Genomic DNA, 13,372 nt, shown 5'->3' on the forward strand with positions numbered 1-13,372 from the left:
AAGAGTGAAGACAGCAGCTTTCATTTCAAAGATAAGATGAGGCCAAACATGTTTTCTGAAGCTCCAATTGTAGATGGGTCCAAAGTTGAATTCAATTTCTCTTTAAGAAGATAAATATAAAACCTAAATCTATCTAGTATTCTCTATACACTTTTTGTCTTCCTATGTTTCCTTTATTTTTTAAAGGTCCACTTGCATCACCGTTTTTTTAAATGTCATTTGGTAATAAAACTATAGTTATTCTTTCATTCATCCTTACTTCCTTGGAGAAGTAAAATGAAAGGGCTGGACAATCTGACCTTTATGATCCCTTATATAAGTCTATGATTATGGCATGACCATTAATGAACTACTTAATTGCCACTTCAATTAGAAGGAAAATACAGGCTGAGAGGAAGCACCTCCTGTTGGAATGCAGATATCTCAAATGCACTTGCACCAAACTATAAAGCTGTTTCTTGTGAAGCAAAATTTATGATAAGGTACTTTTAATTGTTTGGAACCCATACAAGGATAGTTATTCTCTAACTATAAGGCAGTATCATTTCAAGAGGAGGAACCCACCAAAAGCAGTGAAAGCCTTTATACCATCATTGAAAAAAACAGGTATTTAGAACTATCATAGTCAGCTCAGGCTGCTATAACAAAATACCATTGTCTCAGTGGCTTAAACAACAGAAATTTATTTCTCACAGTTCTGGAAGCTAGAATCTCCAAGAGCAATGTGCTGGCAAGATAGGTTTCATTCTGAGGCCTCTTCTCTGGCTTGCAGATGGCCACCATCTCTCTGTGAGGTCACATGACCTCTTCATTGTGTGTGCACAGGAAAAGAGAGAGAGCAAGCTCTCTGGTATCTCTTCTAAAAGGGCACTAATCCCATCATGAGAGTCCCACCCTCATGACCTCATCTAATCCTAATTACCTCCCCAAAGCCCCATCTTCAAATACCACCACATTGGAGTTTAGGGCTTCAACATACAAATTTGGGGGGGACACCAACATTTGGTCCATAACAATCAGGTTACCTGCCAGCACAAACTTTTGTCATCTTTCCTAAGAGACACAGATTTAAAGGACTAAGAGTCAGTACATTGAATGCAATACGAAGTTAAGAGTTGAACAGTAGAAGCATCTAATCTGAATAATTCCTTTTCACTGTGAAAAAAAAGTACCACCCCATCCCACCTCTGCCAATAAACTTGTTTTTTGCCCAGGCTGGCTATTTAAATGCCCTAATTCTTTACTCCACCTTGTCTATTTATGCACTAGCATTACAATCATTTCTGTGGTGAAATCGACTGAGAAAGTATTTTTTTCCAAGTTGGCTTTAGTGTCTAAAGACCTCCCTTCAAAAAGTGAAAATGCAGTGTTCAGGAGGCCTGTTTCATCACTAGACATGAATTACGCCACCCAGTTGGGACTGTGACGTCCTCATATTAACTGAAGGTCCAGATTCAGCAGTACACTGTGGAAACAGTAAACTAAGGCACAAATTTTGTCATTGTTTGTCATCATGGTGCATCTGTTTTCCCACTTTCAGAAGGTACCAACTCTTGGGAAGACTGGAAGGGCAACTGCTATGGTCTGAATGTTCATGTCCCCCCAGAATTCATTTGTTGAAATCCTAACTAACTCCTACGGTGACGGTATTAGTCGGTGAGGCCTTTGGAAGGTGCTTAGGTCATGAGTGCAGAGCCCTCATGAATGAGATGTGTTCTTATAAAAGAGGCCCCAGAGAGACCCTATGCCCCTTCCACCAAGCAAGGATACATGAAATCTACAGAAGAGGGCCCTCACCCCACCATGATGGCACCCTGATCTCTGCCTTCCAGCCTCCAGAGCTGTAAGAAAAATTTCTGTTGTTTATAAGCTACTCAGTCTGGTCTTTTGTTATAGCAGCCCAAGCAGACTAAAACAGTACTTCGTTTAAGAAACGTTCCACAAAGCTCAGATTTCACAGAGCAAAATATAAAATACAATTTTAGGATAGTAATATTGGGTATCTGGTTTTCTTAAAATTTCTAACTATAATTCAACACGATTTTGGATTCTGGTCATCTAAATACATATTTCTTGGTTTTGTTTTCTGTTTAAGAAACCACTGAACCACTGCTGACTCAGTGGTTTGTGCACAAAACTCTTCTTTATATTCTAGAATGGTCAGTTCAATAATCTCTGCCTCCAATGGTACCCCCAAACTTCTACAATAAAACAGAATAGATTTATTTTTGCCCTTTTCAGTTATTTCAATCCCTGATGTGGTCACCAGTGGCTCCTTTCGTTAATCATACAATATTATAAATTCACATACACTGGGACCACTGGAGCTACTTTGAGATAAGCAGATTTCAAATTAATTCATGCCTACTAATTTTGAGATCTGAGTTGAAGTTTCTTAGTCCTGTGTCACTTCACGGATATGACAATCATAATCAGTTTCTACACACAAAGTATGAGCAATTTAGAGATCTAAAATTAGTGTGTGCAAATTATTTAAATGAGTGCTGCATAAGAGATTAATCAGGTCACAGGAATGGCTAGAGTGTCCCAAATCCGAGTTCTCATTTATTTTCTTCTCTACTAATTGTCTAACCAAAGGTAGCACAAATTTCATTTAGTGAACTTATAGTACAGTGTCTTGTTTTTTTCAAACTTACAATGATCTAGCATCCATAGGTGAATTTAAACATTTTCGTCCATTTTCTGACTGAAGATTTTTTCAAAAGGAATGTCCAATAAAGTTTAGCATGCAGTGGAGAATTAATAAACATTGTTGATCAATAGGAACATGAACTAGATGACTTTGTCTTGCTAATCGTATGTTTTAATCACTTGGTTTATGACTTGTACATACAAACCCTTATTACATGTCCTTTTACAGTCAAGCAAAACCAGGGCAATTCTGAAGCTTACAATTTAGTTTCAGCTATTTTTACAAAATAGAAAACTTATGAAACTGTTTACCTGTCCTAAACACATAAGGAAGAAAATCTAAACACAACCCCACAATCCATGTCATTTACATATAATTTCTATTTTCATTCTTTTTAATACCATTTTATAAAATAGAATTGCCTTTATTGACAAAGTTTAACTAACTGAATTTTGAGTGAGTGTTGGTTTCTGGCTTTATAATTGTTTTAACATTATAACTTTAAAAAAAGGTGTTTTCTTATAACATCTCTAATTACCAAAAAACATTGTAAGATGCATTTTGGAGTTGTAAACCCAATAGCATGCATCAGTCATGTTTTAAATACTTATTTGATGAATGAATCAAGGAGTCTTCCTCTTCCACATTCCAAGGAAGATTTCCAGTACTTCGTGGGCAAAATGGTTATAGCTCATAATCTCTACTGTTACATCAATGTCTAAGCCTGTATAAGGTTATACCTACATCTCAAGCAAGAAATATAGATCTTCGCATAGTTTCCATAAAGAAAGGCAAGATCCAATGAGGCAGTGGGCAAATTGTATACCAGAACACTTGTAGTTGGATTGTGAAAGAATTTCAGGGTCAGATTTGGCAGATCACCTAGTAGGTGTTGGGAGGCACACCAACTTTCAATCCTAGCTAGGGTCAGAGAGCCTGTTCCTAGGTAGCACATATTTCCAAGCCCCATCACTGTTACCTTCCACCTCCTTTTAAAAAAACATTTGCCATAAGTAAAGCCAACAAGACACTCAAGAGAATCCAGGCATAAATGTTTATGCATTTGGCATTATTATACAAGTTTGGGAGAAAACAGAGTCAGAATTTAATTGAGGGTGTTTATATAACACAGCTGTACATGACCAAGTATGTTACCACAACATTCTACATTTAGCTTTCTGGAGCCCAAGGCAGAATTAAGATCTAGAATGGGCCTCTTCTCTGGAAAATCCTTCTCAAGATCTTTTATCTTTATCAAAGAGGATTATTTCCACCTCCATCCCATAGCTCTTATGGGTGCTAGATAACACAGGCCTACTCAAATAGGCTTCAGATATTTGGAATCTAGGCAAATGGGGCCTTAATTATCATTCAGTGGGCTTGAATTTTACTCTACTAATTTTGAGTGAATGAAGAGCATTCAGGAAAACTCTTGCCTGTTTCATTTTTGTGGTTTTCTTCTGTTTCTCCTTTCTGTTTCTTGAGCCCTGCCTTTCTTTTTATAGCAGGCAAGAGATTCACTTAAAGTGAAGGAAGGGAATAGTGAGAGAGACTATTTCTGCCCCAATTTCAACTTCTGGGTTCAGATATACTACCCTATGACCCACCACTTTAACACTAATTTATGCTTTAGCTTCCTAGTGAATAGCCAATTTGTAGCTCATCAAAATACTCTCTCCTCCTCCAAGACATAAACTCTACTATGAAGTTCTCAGCTACTAGTGGCTTAGAGGAGAAACTGCATTTCCCCCAAAATAGGCTCTTGCATACTCAAAACTAAACGGTATACAAATGTCTTGCATTGAGTTCCTAATATTGGCAGAATATTTGTTCTCGTTGTTGTTCTAGATACACGTGTTTGGTGAGTGAGGGGCGACAGAGGTGGAGATGGTGCTGTACGCACCTGGTATAAACTTTCAAGCTGAACGCCACACAGAGAGAAAGTCCTAACAGGGCAGGCCGGGCAGCATTCTGGGGCCTATAACACTGGGTTGGGTAGCGAGTCTGCGGGAGTCTCATCCAGGGCTGGCGGCGTCCAGCCACCCTGGAGGCTCGCTGGCCGGAGGTCCTGGGCGGCACCGGCAGCGGCGCCTGGGCTCAGCACACATCATTCAGGGCTTTGCGGGCAAACTCGGGGAGGACAAAGGGTGCCCGATGTACATCAGAGTTGTAGTATTTCAGCTGCATCTGTTCCACCTGCTTCTGCGTCAGCTGCTGCACGGGCTCCAGGAAGTTGGTGCTTGGATTTTTGCTACACAGTATGAAGCCAGTTTGGCAGCTGGGGTAGGTGGGGATGGTGCAGTAAGCGTAGCCCACCACCGGGAAGAGTGATTTGCAGAACTGCCGCATCACCTTGATGAGGTCCAGGTGCAGCCACTGACACTCGCCCTGGCAGCAGAGGATGCCACCCTCCTTCAGGGCCGTCTTCATGAGCCGGTAACAGGAATCCTTGAAGAGACTCTCAGCAGGGCCCAGGGGGTCTGAGGAGTCAGTGATAATGACAGCGAAAGCATCCTGGTTCTGTTTCATGAACTCAAAACCATTATCCACACGTAGGATGAGCTTTGAGCTCGAGTAGCCAACGGCCATGCCCGGCAGGAACTTCTTGGAGACTTGAACGACATCCTCGTCGATCTCGCACTGGACCACGGACTCCACGGAGGAATGCTTCACCACCTGCCGCAGGACACCCCCATCCCCGCCCCCGACGATCAGCACCTTGCGTGGATTGGGGTGGCTACAGAGGGGCAAGTTGGCTATATCATCTCCTGGTAGGAGAACTCGTCCCTCTCTGTGCACTGGACGACGCCATCCAACACCAGCACGTTGCCGTAGCTCTTACTGCGGAAGACAAGGATATCCTGGTACCGCCAGCGCTGATGGTGTAGCAGCTGCTCCGCCTGCAGCGACAGGGCCTGGCCGGGCCATGGGCTGCACGTCTAGCGGAACCAGATGGCGGCGGGGCCGTCGGGGCTGGGCTCCATGGCTGGCAGGCTGGGGGGCGGGCGGACTCGAGGCCCGGGGAGCGGGATTCCGGTCCGGACTGCAGGCAGCGCGGAGCCGCAGCACAACGGAACCAGCCCCACCCAGCGCCCACGCCTCGCCCTAACACCGCCCGCGCCCTACCGCCGCCGGCGGGGCGGAGCCTGCCGGCAGGGGCGAAACCCGAAACCTCTTTGCAGAGGCCTTTGGTATCTCTTTATCTCCTAGCCATTTCTTATCATTAACATTCTACCCCATGTCTCCAGATCACTGTGTCACTTCTGTATGGCATAATCCCCTCCCAGCACTTCTGGGAACATCCACTAGAGAGCACAAGATGTGCTGTGCCCACTTACCAAGCAAACACATTTAATACAAAATTATAAAAATGATATTTCATTACCAGAAAATACGCGTGTCCTAGAATAAAATTAGTTTTCACTCTGAAGGTGGAAAGCCTTGTGAACTTCCGTTCCCCATTGCATAGCTTGACAAACTCATAGCCAATGTCATGAAGACCAAATAGACCCAGGCCCATTTTGACCTGGATGGAGGACTTTGCCAGGATTTGGGACTCTCAGTGTTAAAACTGGGAAAGTCTCCGGCAAACCAGTAGGTTTGATCACCTGAAGACCAACTAAAAGTACTGGATAGCGCTACTGTCAAGAAAATCAAAGCCTCTTATCTGCTTTCTGCTGGAATGTACCTTTCTCATTAAACTTGAAGTCACTGATGATTTCCTCTCTTACTATATAACATTGTTTCCTACCTGGTGCTACCACCTTCTCCACAAAGACAAAATTCTGTGTCCTCTAGTCATCTTGTTATTGTGGTTGCTGTTTTGACAAAAAAGATATGAATTTCTTTTGAAATTGTCACCTTAAAGACTCTCATGATTGATAGTTTCTGGCATCATGGTACCATAATTCCATTTCCCCCTTCATCTCACCAATGAAAGTAGCTTGGGTTTTGCTGACTACCTCATGACACTTGCACGCGCATTACATTTATCTTGCCATCACAATAACAGATATTGTTCCCATTTCCTGATGAGAAAATAGAGGCTAAGTGCAATCAGGTGACTGGCATTGGTTGTAGAACTAGTCACAGGATAAGCCTACTCCGTCTCATGGCCTTGGCTTTCCATATTAATAATGATTCTCCTTTTTCTAGACTATCTGTCAAATATACCTAACACCCATAATCACAGAAGAAATGTGACCTAAAGCTTGTAGATTAAAAGATCTACTGGAAAATATTTTCTCAGCCCTGTCTTGTGTGTAGCTTAGATAGCTTCATGGTTGACTTTTCTAATTACTCTCATGAGACCATAAAATCCAACTCTCTGACAGAATGCTATTGAGTTGCTTTCTTTTATTTTTACCTTGAATATGCCGTTTGTGTTTTAAATGTTCATGGTAAACATTACTCAGACCGTATATTCCCATAATATTTCAAAAGAAAACCATATTCAAGAGCCTGAAAAATGAGGCGGGGAGAAAGAGCAGTCCTGAATTTTCATTTTACTCAAAGTACCCCTGATCAAAGATTGAATTTCAGGACACCAGACCAAGTAATTTTTCTTCAAAATTGAAGTTAAAATCCTCTTTATTTTTTTTATCCTATTTGCCATGCAAGGAAAAAAATATATATGCCAGTAATCCATAATTCACTTTATTGGAAGAAATTTCTTGGGAATTATAGTCTAGAAATGGCTATAGTCTGGCAATTCTAGAATCTATAATAAAGAAGTCATTTCAAAGGAGTTTTCCAAATAAAACCTTTTCACTTTGAAAAATGGCTCTGCTTTAGTCAAATTCACATAATGAAGGGAAAATAAAAGCCTAAAGTTAATTCTGTAAGAGTATAGGAATACATGCAAGCTTTGATACAAATTAATGGCATGGAATCAAAACACAAGCTTGAACAGTTTATCGGGCAGAATATCTGCAAAGTTAAAATATACACAGAGGCAGTAGTTATGAATGTGAAGAAAAATATCAAAACAAAGATCACTGAAAGACAGACTTATAGTTCAGCTTTAACTGCCCACAGGGAAGTTTTTATTTGAATTCGGTTCATCCTAGACGATTCCAAAATGGGAGTTCACTGAACCCTAACTTACAAAGAGAACTGACAGCCAGTCAGGTACATTTCACTCCAGTCAGTTAGAGCTGATGTTGCCTTCATGGATTTATGGTACTCCCAGGGATCTGTCTGTCTGTCTATCTATACAGCTCACCCCAACTTTAGGGAAATGAGTATAAACAATATAGACTTCCAATCTACAGGTATAATGTATAAATGATTAACAACCTTAACCCCCTCAATTTTATTTCTTATATTGTAATACTTGTGTGGCTCAGATTTACATAACAGAACTATACAACGTTTGTTGTAAGAAACATGCATGTCCCTAACAATTCTCGTAATATGCCTCTTTATTTAACACTGTTGCTTTAAGATTTACAAACTATATGTTGTTCAAACTAGTATCCTATTAAACTGTAACTTTAAAAGTACAAAACATAACTTACCATAATTTATAAATCAATGATAACCATTTGTATGGACAGTGCTTGGTAAACTGAATAAGATAAATAGGTGTTTAAACATCTACCTTTACACCTCTGGTACTTTATGATCAGTTTAGGAGGGAATGATATCACAATCACTTGTGAAATAGTGTCATCAAATCATTAAAGCCATCAGGTTCTAACATTCCCAGAAAAATGGCCTTATTAAAATAGACTGATGAACTACATTGTATCATGAACCTGGGTAGCCCCATTCTACATTTAATTTAACATATCCAAAAATATCATAGAGCTGAAAAGACATTCAAATGAAATAAATATATACTTTCCATTTGATTATTATAGTAATCTATCACATTGAAATAATGCAGTGTGTCCTATCAAAGCAAGGTTCCTGCTGTACTTCAAAGACTATAGCTGAGACAGTAAAATACCATTCATGTTTCACATATATTTCCTATCATCCACTAGGAACATCTATTTTTATAGGTTTACTTATATCTTTGGGGTAGAAGAGAGCAAAGTGGTATTATTAAAGTTGTAAGATTGTAAGAAAAGATTTGATAATTTTAGCACAGTATTGGGAACTATTTATTGGTTCTTTTAAAAATTATATCTCTTCAACTGTTAATGATGCATACTGAACTATTTATGGATGAAATATGATGAACTTGCTTTAAAATATTCCAGGCCAAAAAAAAATGGGTGGGATAGATGAAACAAGATTGGAAAGGTGTTAATAATCGTGTAAATTGGGTGATAGTTACATGGATTCGATTATATTATTCTACTTTTGTGTGTATGTGGAAATTTCTGTAATAAAATTTTTTAAATTATTATTATAATTCATCCTATCTTCATGGGACTTAACTCTAGTAAGTGTGATTTAGTGATGTATATGAACTTCATGTAAAAACACCATGTTTTATTCTTTTCTAAATCCAAACATGAAAAAAACTGACCTGTAAATGACATTCTACCACAAATACAGAACTGCTGAAAGTGTAAAATCAGCAAGATTTTGTGAGACTGATTCTTGAGGTGATTTAACTGATGCCTTTATGTCTCAAAAGTAGTAGGAAAAACAAAGGATCAAATTTAGGCATAGGTTCCCTGATATGAATCAATCAACTATTTAGTTAGAAACACACTAGAGGCTGTAAAACATACAATAAAATAGACAAGACATTGCCCCACCTGCCAAAAAGTTTCCAGATCAGCAGAAGAAACAACATTAGCACACACCAAACAGCAGGTAGTTGAAAGCTGAAATGCATGGTCCAAGTAGTAATTATAAAGGAATTTATCAAAAGGAGAGTTTTGTGAAAGTCCCATATTAAAGATCAGAATTGAAACAATCATTTTAAAATGGATAACATTTGGGGAAGCAGGATAAGGTATTATGCTGCATGTAGAGAGTTCAACACAAGCGAAAACATTAAAAGTCAGCATGCTATGTAGATATTCAAGAGAGCATGAACCCTAGAGCAAGGGACACATGTAAAGGAATAATAATAATGACAACAGTAATAATAATAATAGCAGACATTCTGTGCAAGGCACTATTAATAATACCCCAATTTTGCAAATGAGGGAACAGGCACAGAGAGATTAAAAAATGTGCCCGAGGTCATAGAGTTTATGTAATGATGGAGCAAGGTTTTGAACCCAGTCTAGTTTCAGGATATATGCGCTGACTCCCATGGCATACTACTCAGTAGGAAATAGGACTTGATAGGTAGTTTGGGAGCAGATAATAAAAGTCAGACAGAGGACTTTCCAATTGATGCTAACCATATTGGTGCCTGACAGGCAAATAACATGGGGACAGAATTGTGGCTGCACCATCCATTCATAGAGCTCATTTCTGATCCTAAAGCTGACTTCTCTCCCATCTTTACTTCAAATAACCACTACTTTTATGGACTGTGCAAAATTGTTCGGCCTAGAAGTTGAGAGCTAACTTTTGCTCTCTCAAGTCAAAGAATCATAAAAGCATGGTACTAAGTTTAAGCAACTTGGCTGAAAGCACATAACTGTGTTGGATCAAAGAACTAAAAATCCAAAGACTCTTGGTCTGAACCCCAGACTTCACATACAAATGTACACTTCTTCTCTCAGAACTATAATTCCATAGGCTGAAACTAGAAGTGCATATAACTGGATCCCAGCCATTTGTCTCACATCTAATGACACAATTTGGAAACTATTACACGATAATTCACAGCCTTTTGTGCTTTTGCACATCAAGCACATAAAAATAAGTAGTGCAAATATTTCTCATAATTCTTTCCATTATTATTAAGCTCAATATACAAACCCCACTGTTTAACACTTGGAATAGATCCTGGGACCCAGAATAAAGGTATAGAATCTAAGATTATGATTATTAATAGTCTCCTCTCCTCATACTTTTCCTGTTGCCTCTGACCTTGACACCTGACTTGTTCTCAGACCTGTTTACTGAATTATGATTTTCACTCCTTTATTATCTATGAGAAGTATTAAGCTATCTTACCAAATTTCCCCACCTTTAAGTCCAGAATTAACTCTTGAGGAGTAGAAAGCTTTTACATTGTCATATAGGAATGACTTTCCTGAACTCAGGTCACCAACCATGTTGGTTGGCCCCAGACTTTCCTGGTTTGGGCACTGAAAGTCCTGCATTCAAGGAAAAGCCCTCTGTCCCAGGCAAACCAGAACAGCTGGTCACCCTAGTGTCTGGCACACTGTCTAAAATGTTAGAAAAAGCAGGTGGGCCTGTCTCCATAGAGCTATTTGCGTATCTATGAGTTGTTTGATGAAACAAAAGGAATATGTGCAGGTGAAAAAAAAAATAGAATAAAAAGTGAAACACCCCCTCAGCCTTCTGGAGAGACATGTAATCCTAGCATGAGAACTCCTGCCACTTGGAAGAGAAGTGAGCCTTTTCCCTAAACCTGATATGATCTGTTGATAATCAGCTACAAGAAAGGTAAAAAGACTTCCTAGTAACTCTTCAAGTTGCAGTAATGCTGCTAACGTGCTGTGCTGGGGAAGTAGGATACCAATTTACCTGAAAATCGAACTAGCTCTTAATTAAAACTAATCATACAACACAGAATTTCTACATTGTAGTACACTGGCCCATGACCCAGTTTTCAGGAACTATAACAGTTTAGAAATGTTTTCTTTTATTGCAGCTGAAAACCCAGTATTAGCATTCAAGCAAAATGACTCACATTTATTATTAAGGTATTCTCTGTGAAAGTCACAATTTTACTGAAAGCAAAGCAGGGCAAAAAGAGGAAGCTGGTATTTGAGTAAAACCCCTTCTCCTTAGATCCTTACTGAGTGTGGGCATGGCTTCTCAACACACACTCTAGTCTCAAAAATGCTTGAGAAAGGATCTGCGAGTAAGAGTTCCCCTTCAGAAAACTTTAAGGGACCATTTTCCCCTCTCATAGACACTATGTTTGTGGAACAGCCAGGGATGAAATGAATTTTACGTTAAAAGCATCCAAAGATGTTTTGAAGACACTTCTCTTTTCATCGAAGAGAAGTTGTTTGGAGGACCTAATGATACACAGGAAATGTATTTTAAAATTACATCTCATTTACAAAATATGATATGTGATTAATTATGAATTCTCTTAAGAAGTTCCCCCACCCCACCAAATAGTTTGAATGAGTCTAATGAAAATAAAAATCCTGCCAGTCAGAACTGGATTTTACATTGGAATTAATAATTTATTTTATTTGCTCACTATAATACAGGGAAGATGACAAGAGAAGTTAGTATATTTATAAAGAAAACCAAGCGGAGGTAGTACATTTTATCATTACAGAACTTTCCTATAAAGCAAGCACATTTGAGATTAAAAACTTAAATTATACATCACACTTTTGTAAATGCAGAGCAGAAGGTAAAAACAGAAAACCTGGTTACTTTCAGATTTGTATGTCAAAATGGAGAGTTGATGTGTATTGTTGAGGTTTTGTGAGAGGCCTTAAGCTTAGAGGGCTGAGGTGATGGATAATTTTCTTAAGGGTATACAGAAAATCAACTGCTATACACATTCCCTTGCAAAATTTCACTACAGATATACTGAGAATAGCAGCTGAAAACAAACCCAAGCAAACAAACAACCAGAAAAGCTAGGAAACAAAAAAGTGGAGGGGGTGTGTTGGGGGGGAAGAGTTGCTTTGTTTTTGATAAGTTGGTATTTTCATGTATTTGACAATGAAAGCTATTACTAATAGAACTTAATGTTCCCTTCTTGCACCCTGTGTGCAGAGGGCAGTACTGCTAGATAGGGCAGTATCCTCCATGGGGGAACCTGCCCTGTGGCCCTTCAAGGACAACAGAATCAGGAAAAGAACTTATTGTGCTCGCAGTAGCAAGATAAAGGAAGGCTAGTACATCCAGAAGCTGCTGGATATATGGCCTGGCTTTGTTGTTTTCAGTATGTCATATCGCCAGTTTTGTTTCCCTTGCATGTGTCTTTAACACTGACTTGAAAGTTAGGGACCTGGGTTTTAAGTCTTGGCTCTGACACTAACCGGCTATCTAATCTTAGGCAAGCCGTTTCACCTCTCAGAGTCTTGGACAAGAATAGTCACCAGATGACCCCTATGGGCATCATTCAGTGACTTAAAGTCAAAGTCAAAAGTGAAGGCAATTTTTTGAACAATGTTATCTTAGATCAAATCACCCCAGCTGTTCCGAGGTATACTGAGAGGCCGTATAGAAAAGTATTTACTCATGTGGCTGTAGAACCAAACTGTCCAGATCCAGACCCTTCTTCTTATTACCTGTGTGATCTGTGGCAAATTTCTTCTCTGTGCCCCCAGCTCCTGAACTATGAAAACAAGAATGATAATAGAACCTAGCCCACAGGGTTATTATGAGGATTCACTGAAATAAGTCATATACAACCCTGAGAGCACTGCCTGTTTTACTTCTAATACAGTCAGGAAGAATTACTGAATTAATTAAGCTAGCTCCTCTCCAGTAGAAGATGAGTTCAAGGGCACACATGGACAAGTGAGGCTTTTTTATTTTTTTAACCTCTTTATTGGAGTACAATTGCTTTACAATTGTGTTTTAGTTTCTGCTGTATCACAGCGTGAACCAGCTATACATATACATATATCCCCAAATCCCCTCCTTCTTGCATCTCCCTCCCACCCTCCCTATCCCACCCCTCTAGGTGGTCAC

The 13,372-nt window shown here is 39.4% G+C and overlaps 1 pseudogene across 1 annotated transcript; it reads right to left on the reverse strand.

Annotated features, from left to right (window-relative positions):
• Positions 1–4,750: 4,750 nt before the first annotated feature.
• Positions 4,751–12,756, reverse strand: LOC309653072 (spermidine synthase pseudogene; annotated as a pseudogene). The gene has a single exon. The product of its transcript is annotated as a spermidine synthase pseudogene (transcript).
• Positions 12,757–13,372: the final 616 nt, after the last annotated feature.

The sequence above is a fragment of the Balaenoptera physalus genome, assembly GCF_965194825.1.
Source record: "Balaenoptera physalus genome assembly, chromosome: X".
NCBI classification, from domain to species: Eukaryota; Metazoa; Chordata; class Mammalia; order Artiodactyla; family Balaenopteridae; genus Balaenoptera; species Balaenoptera physalus.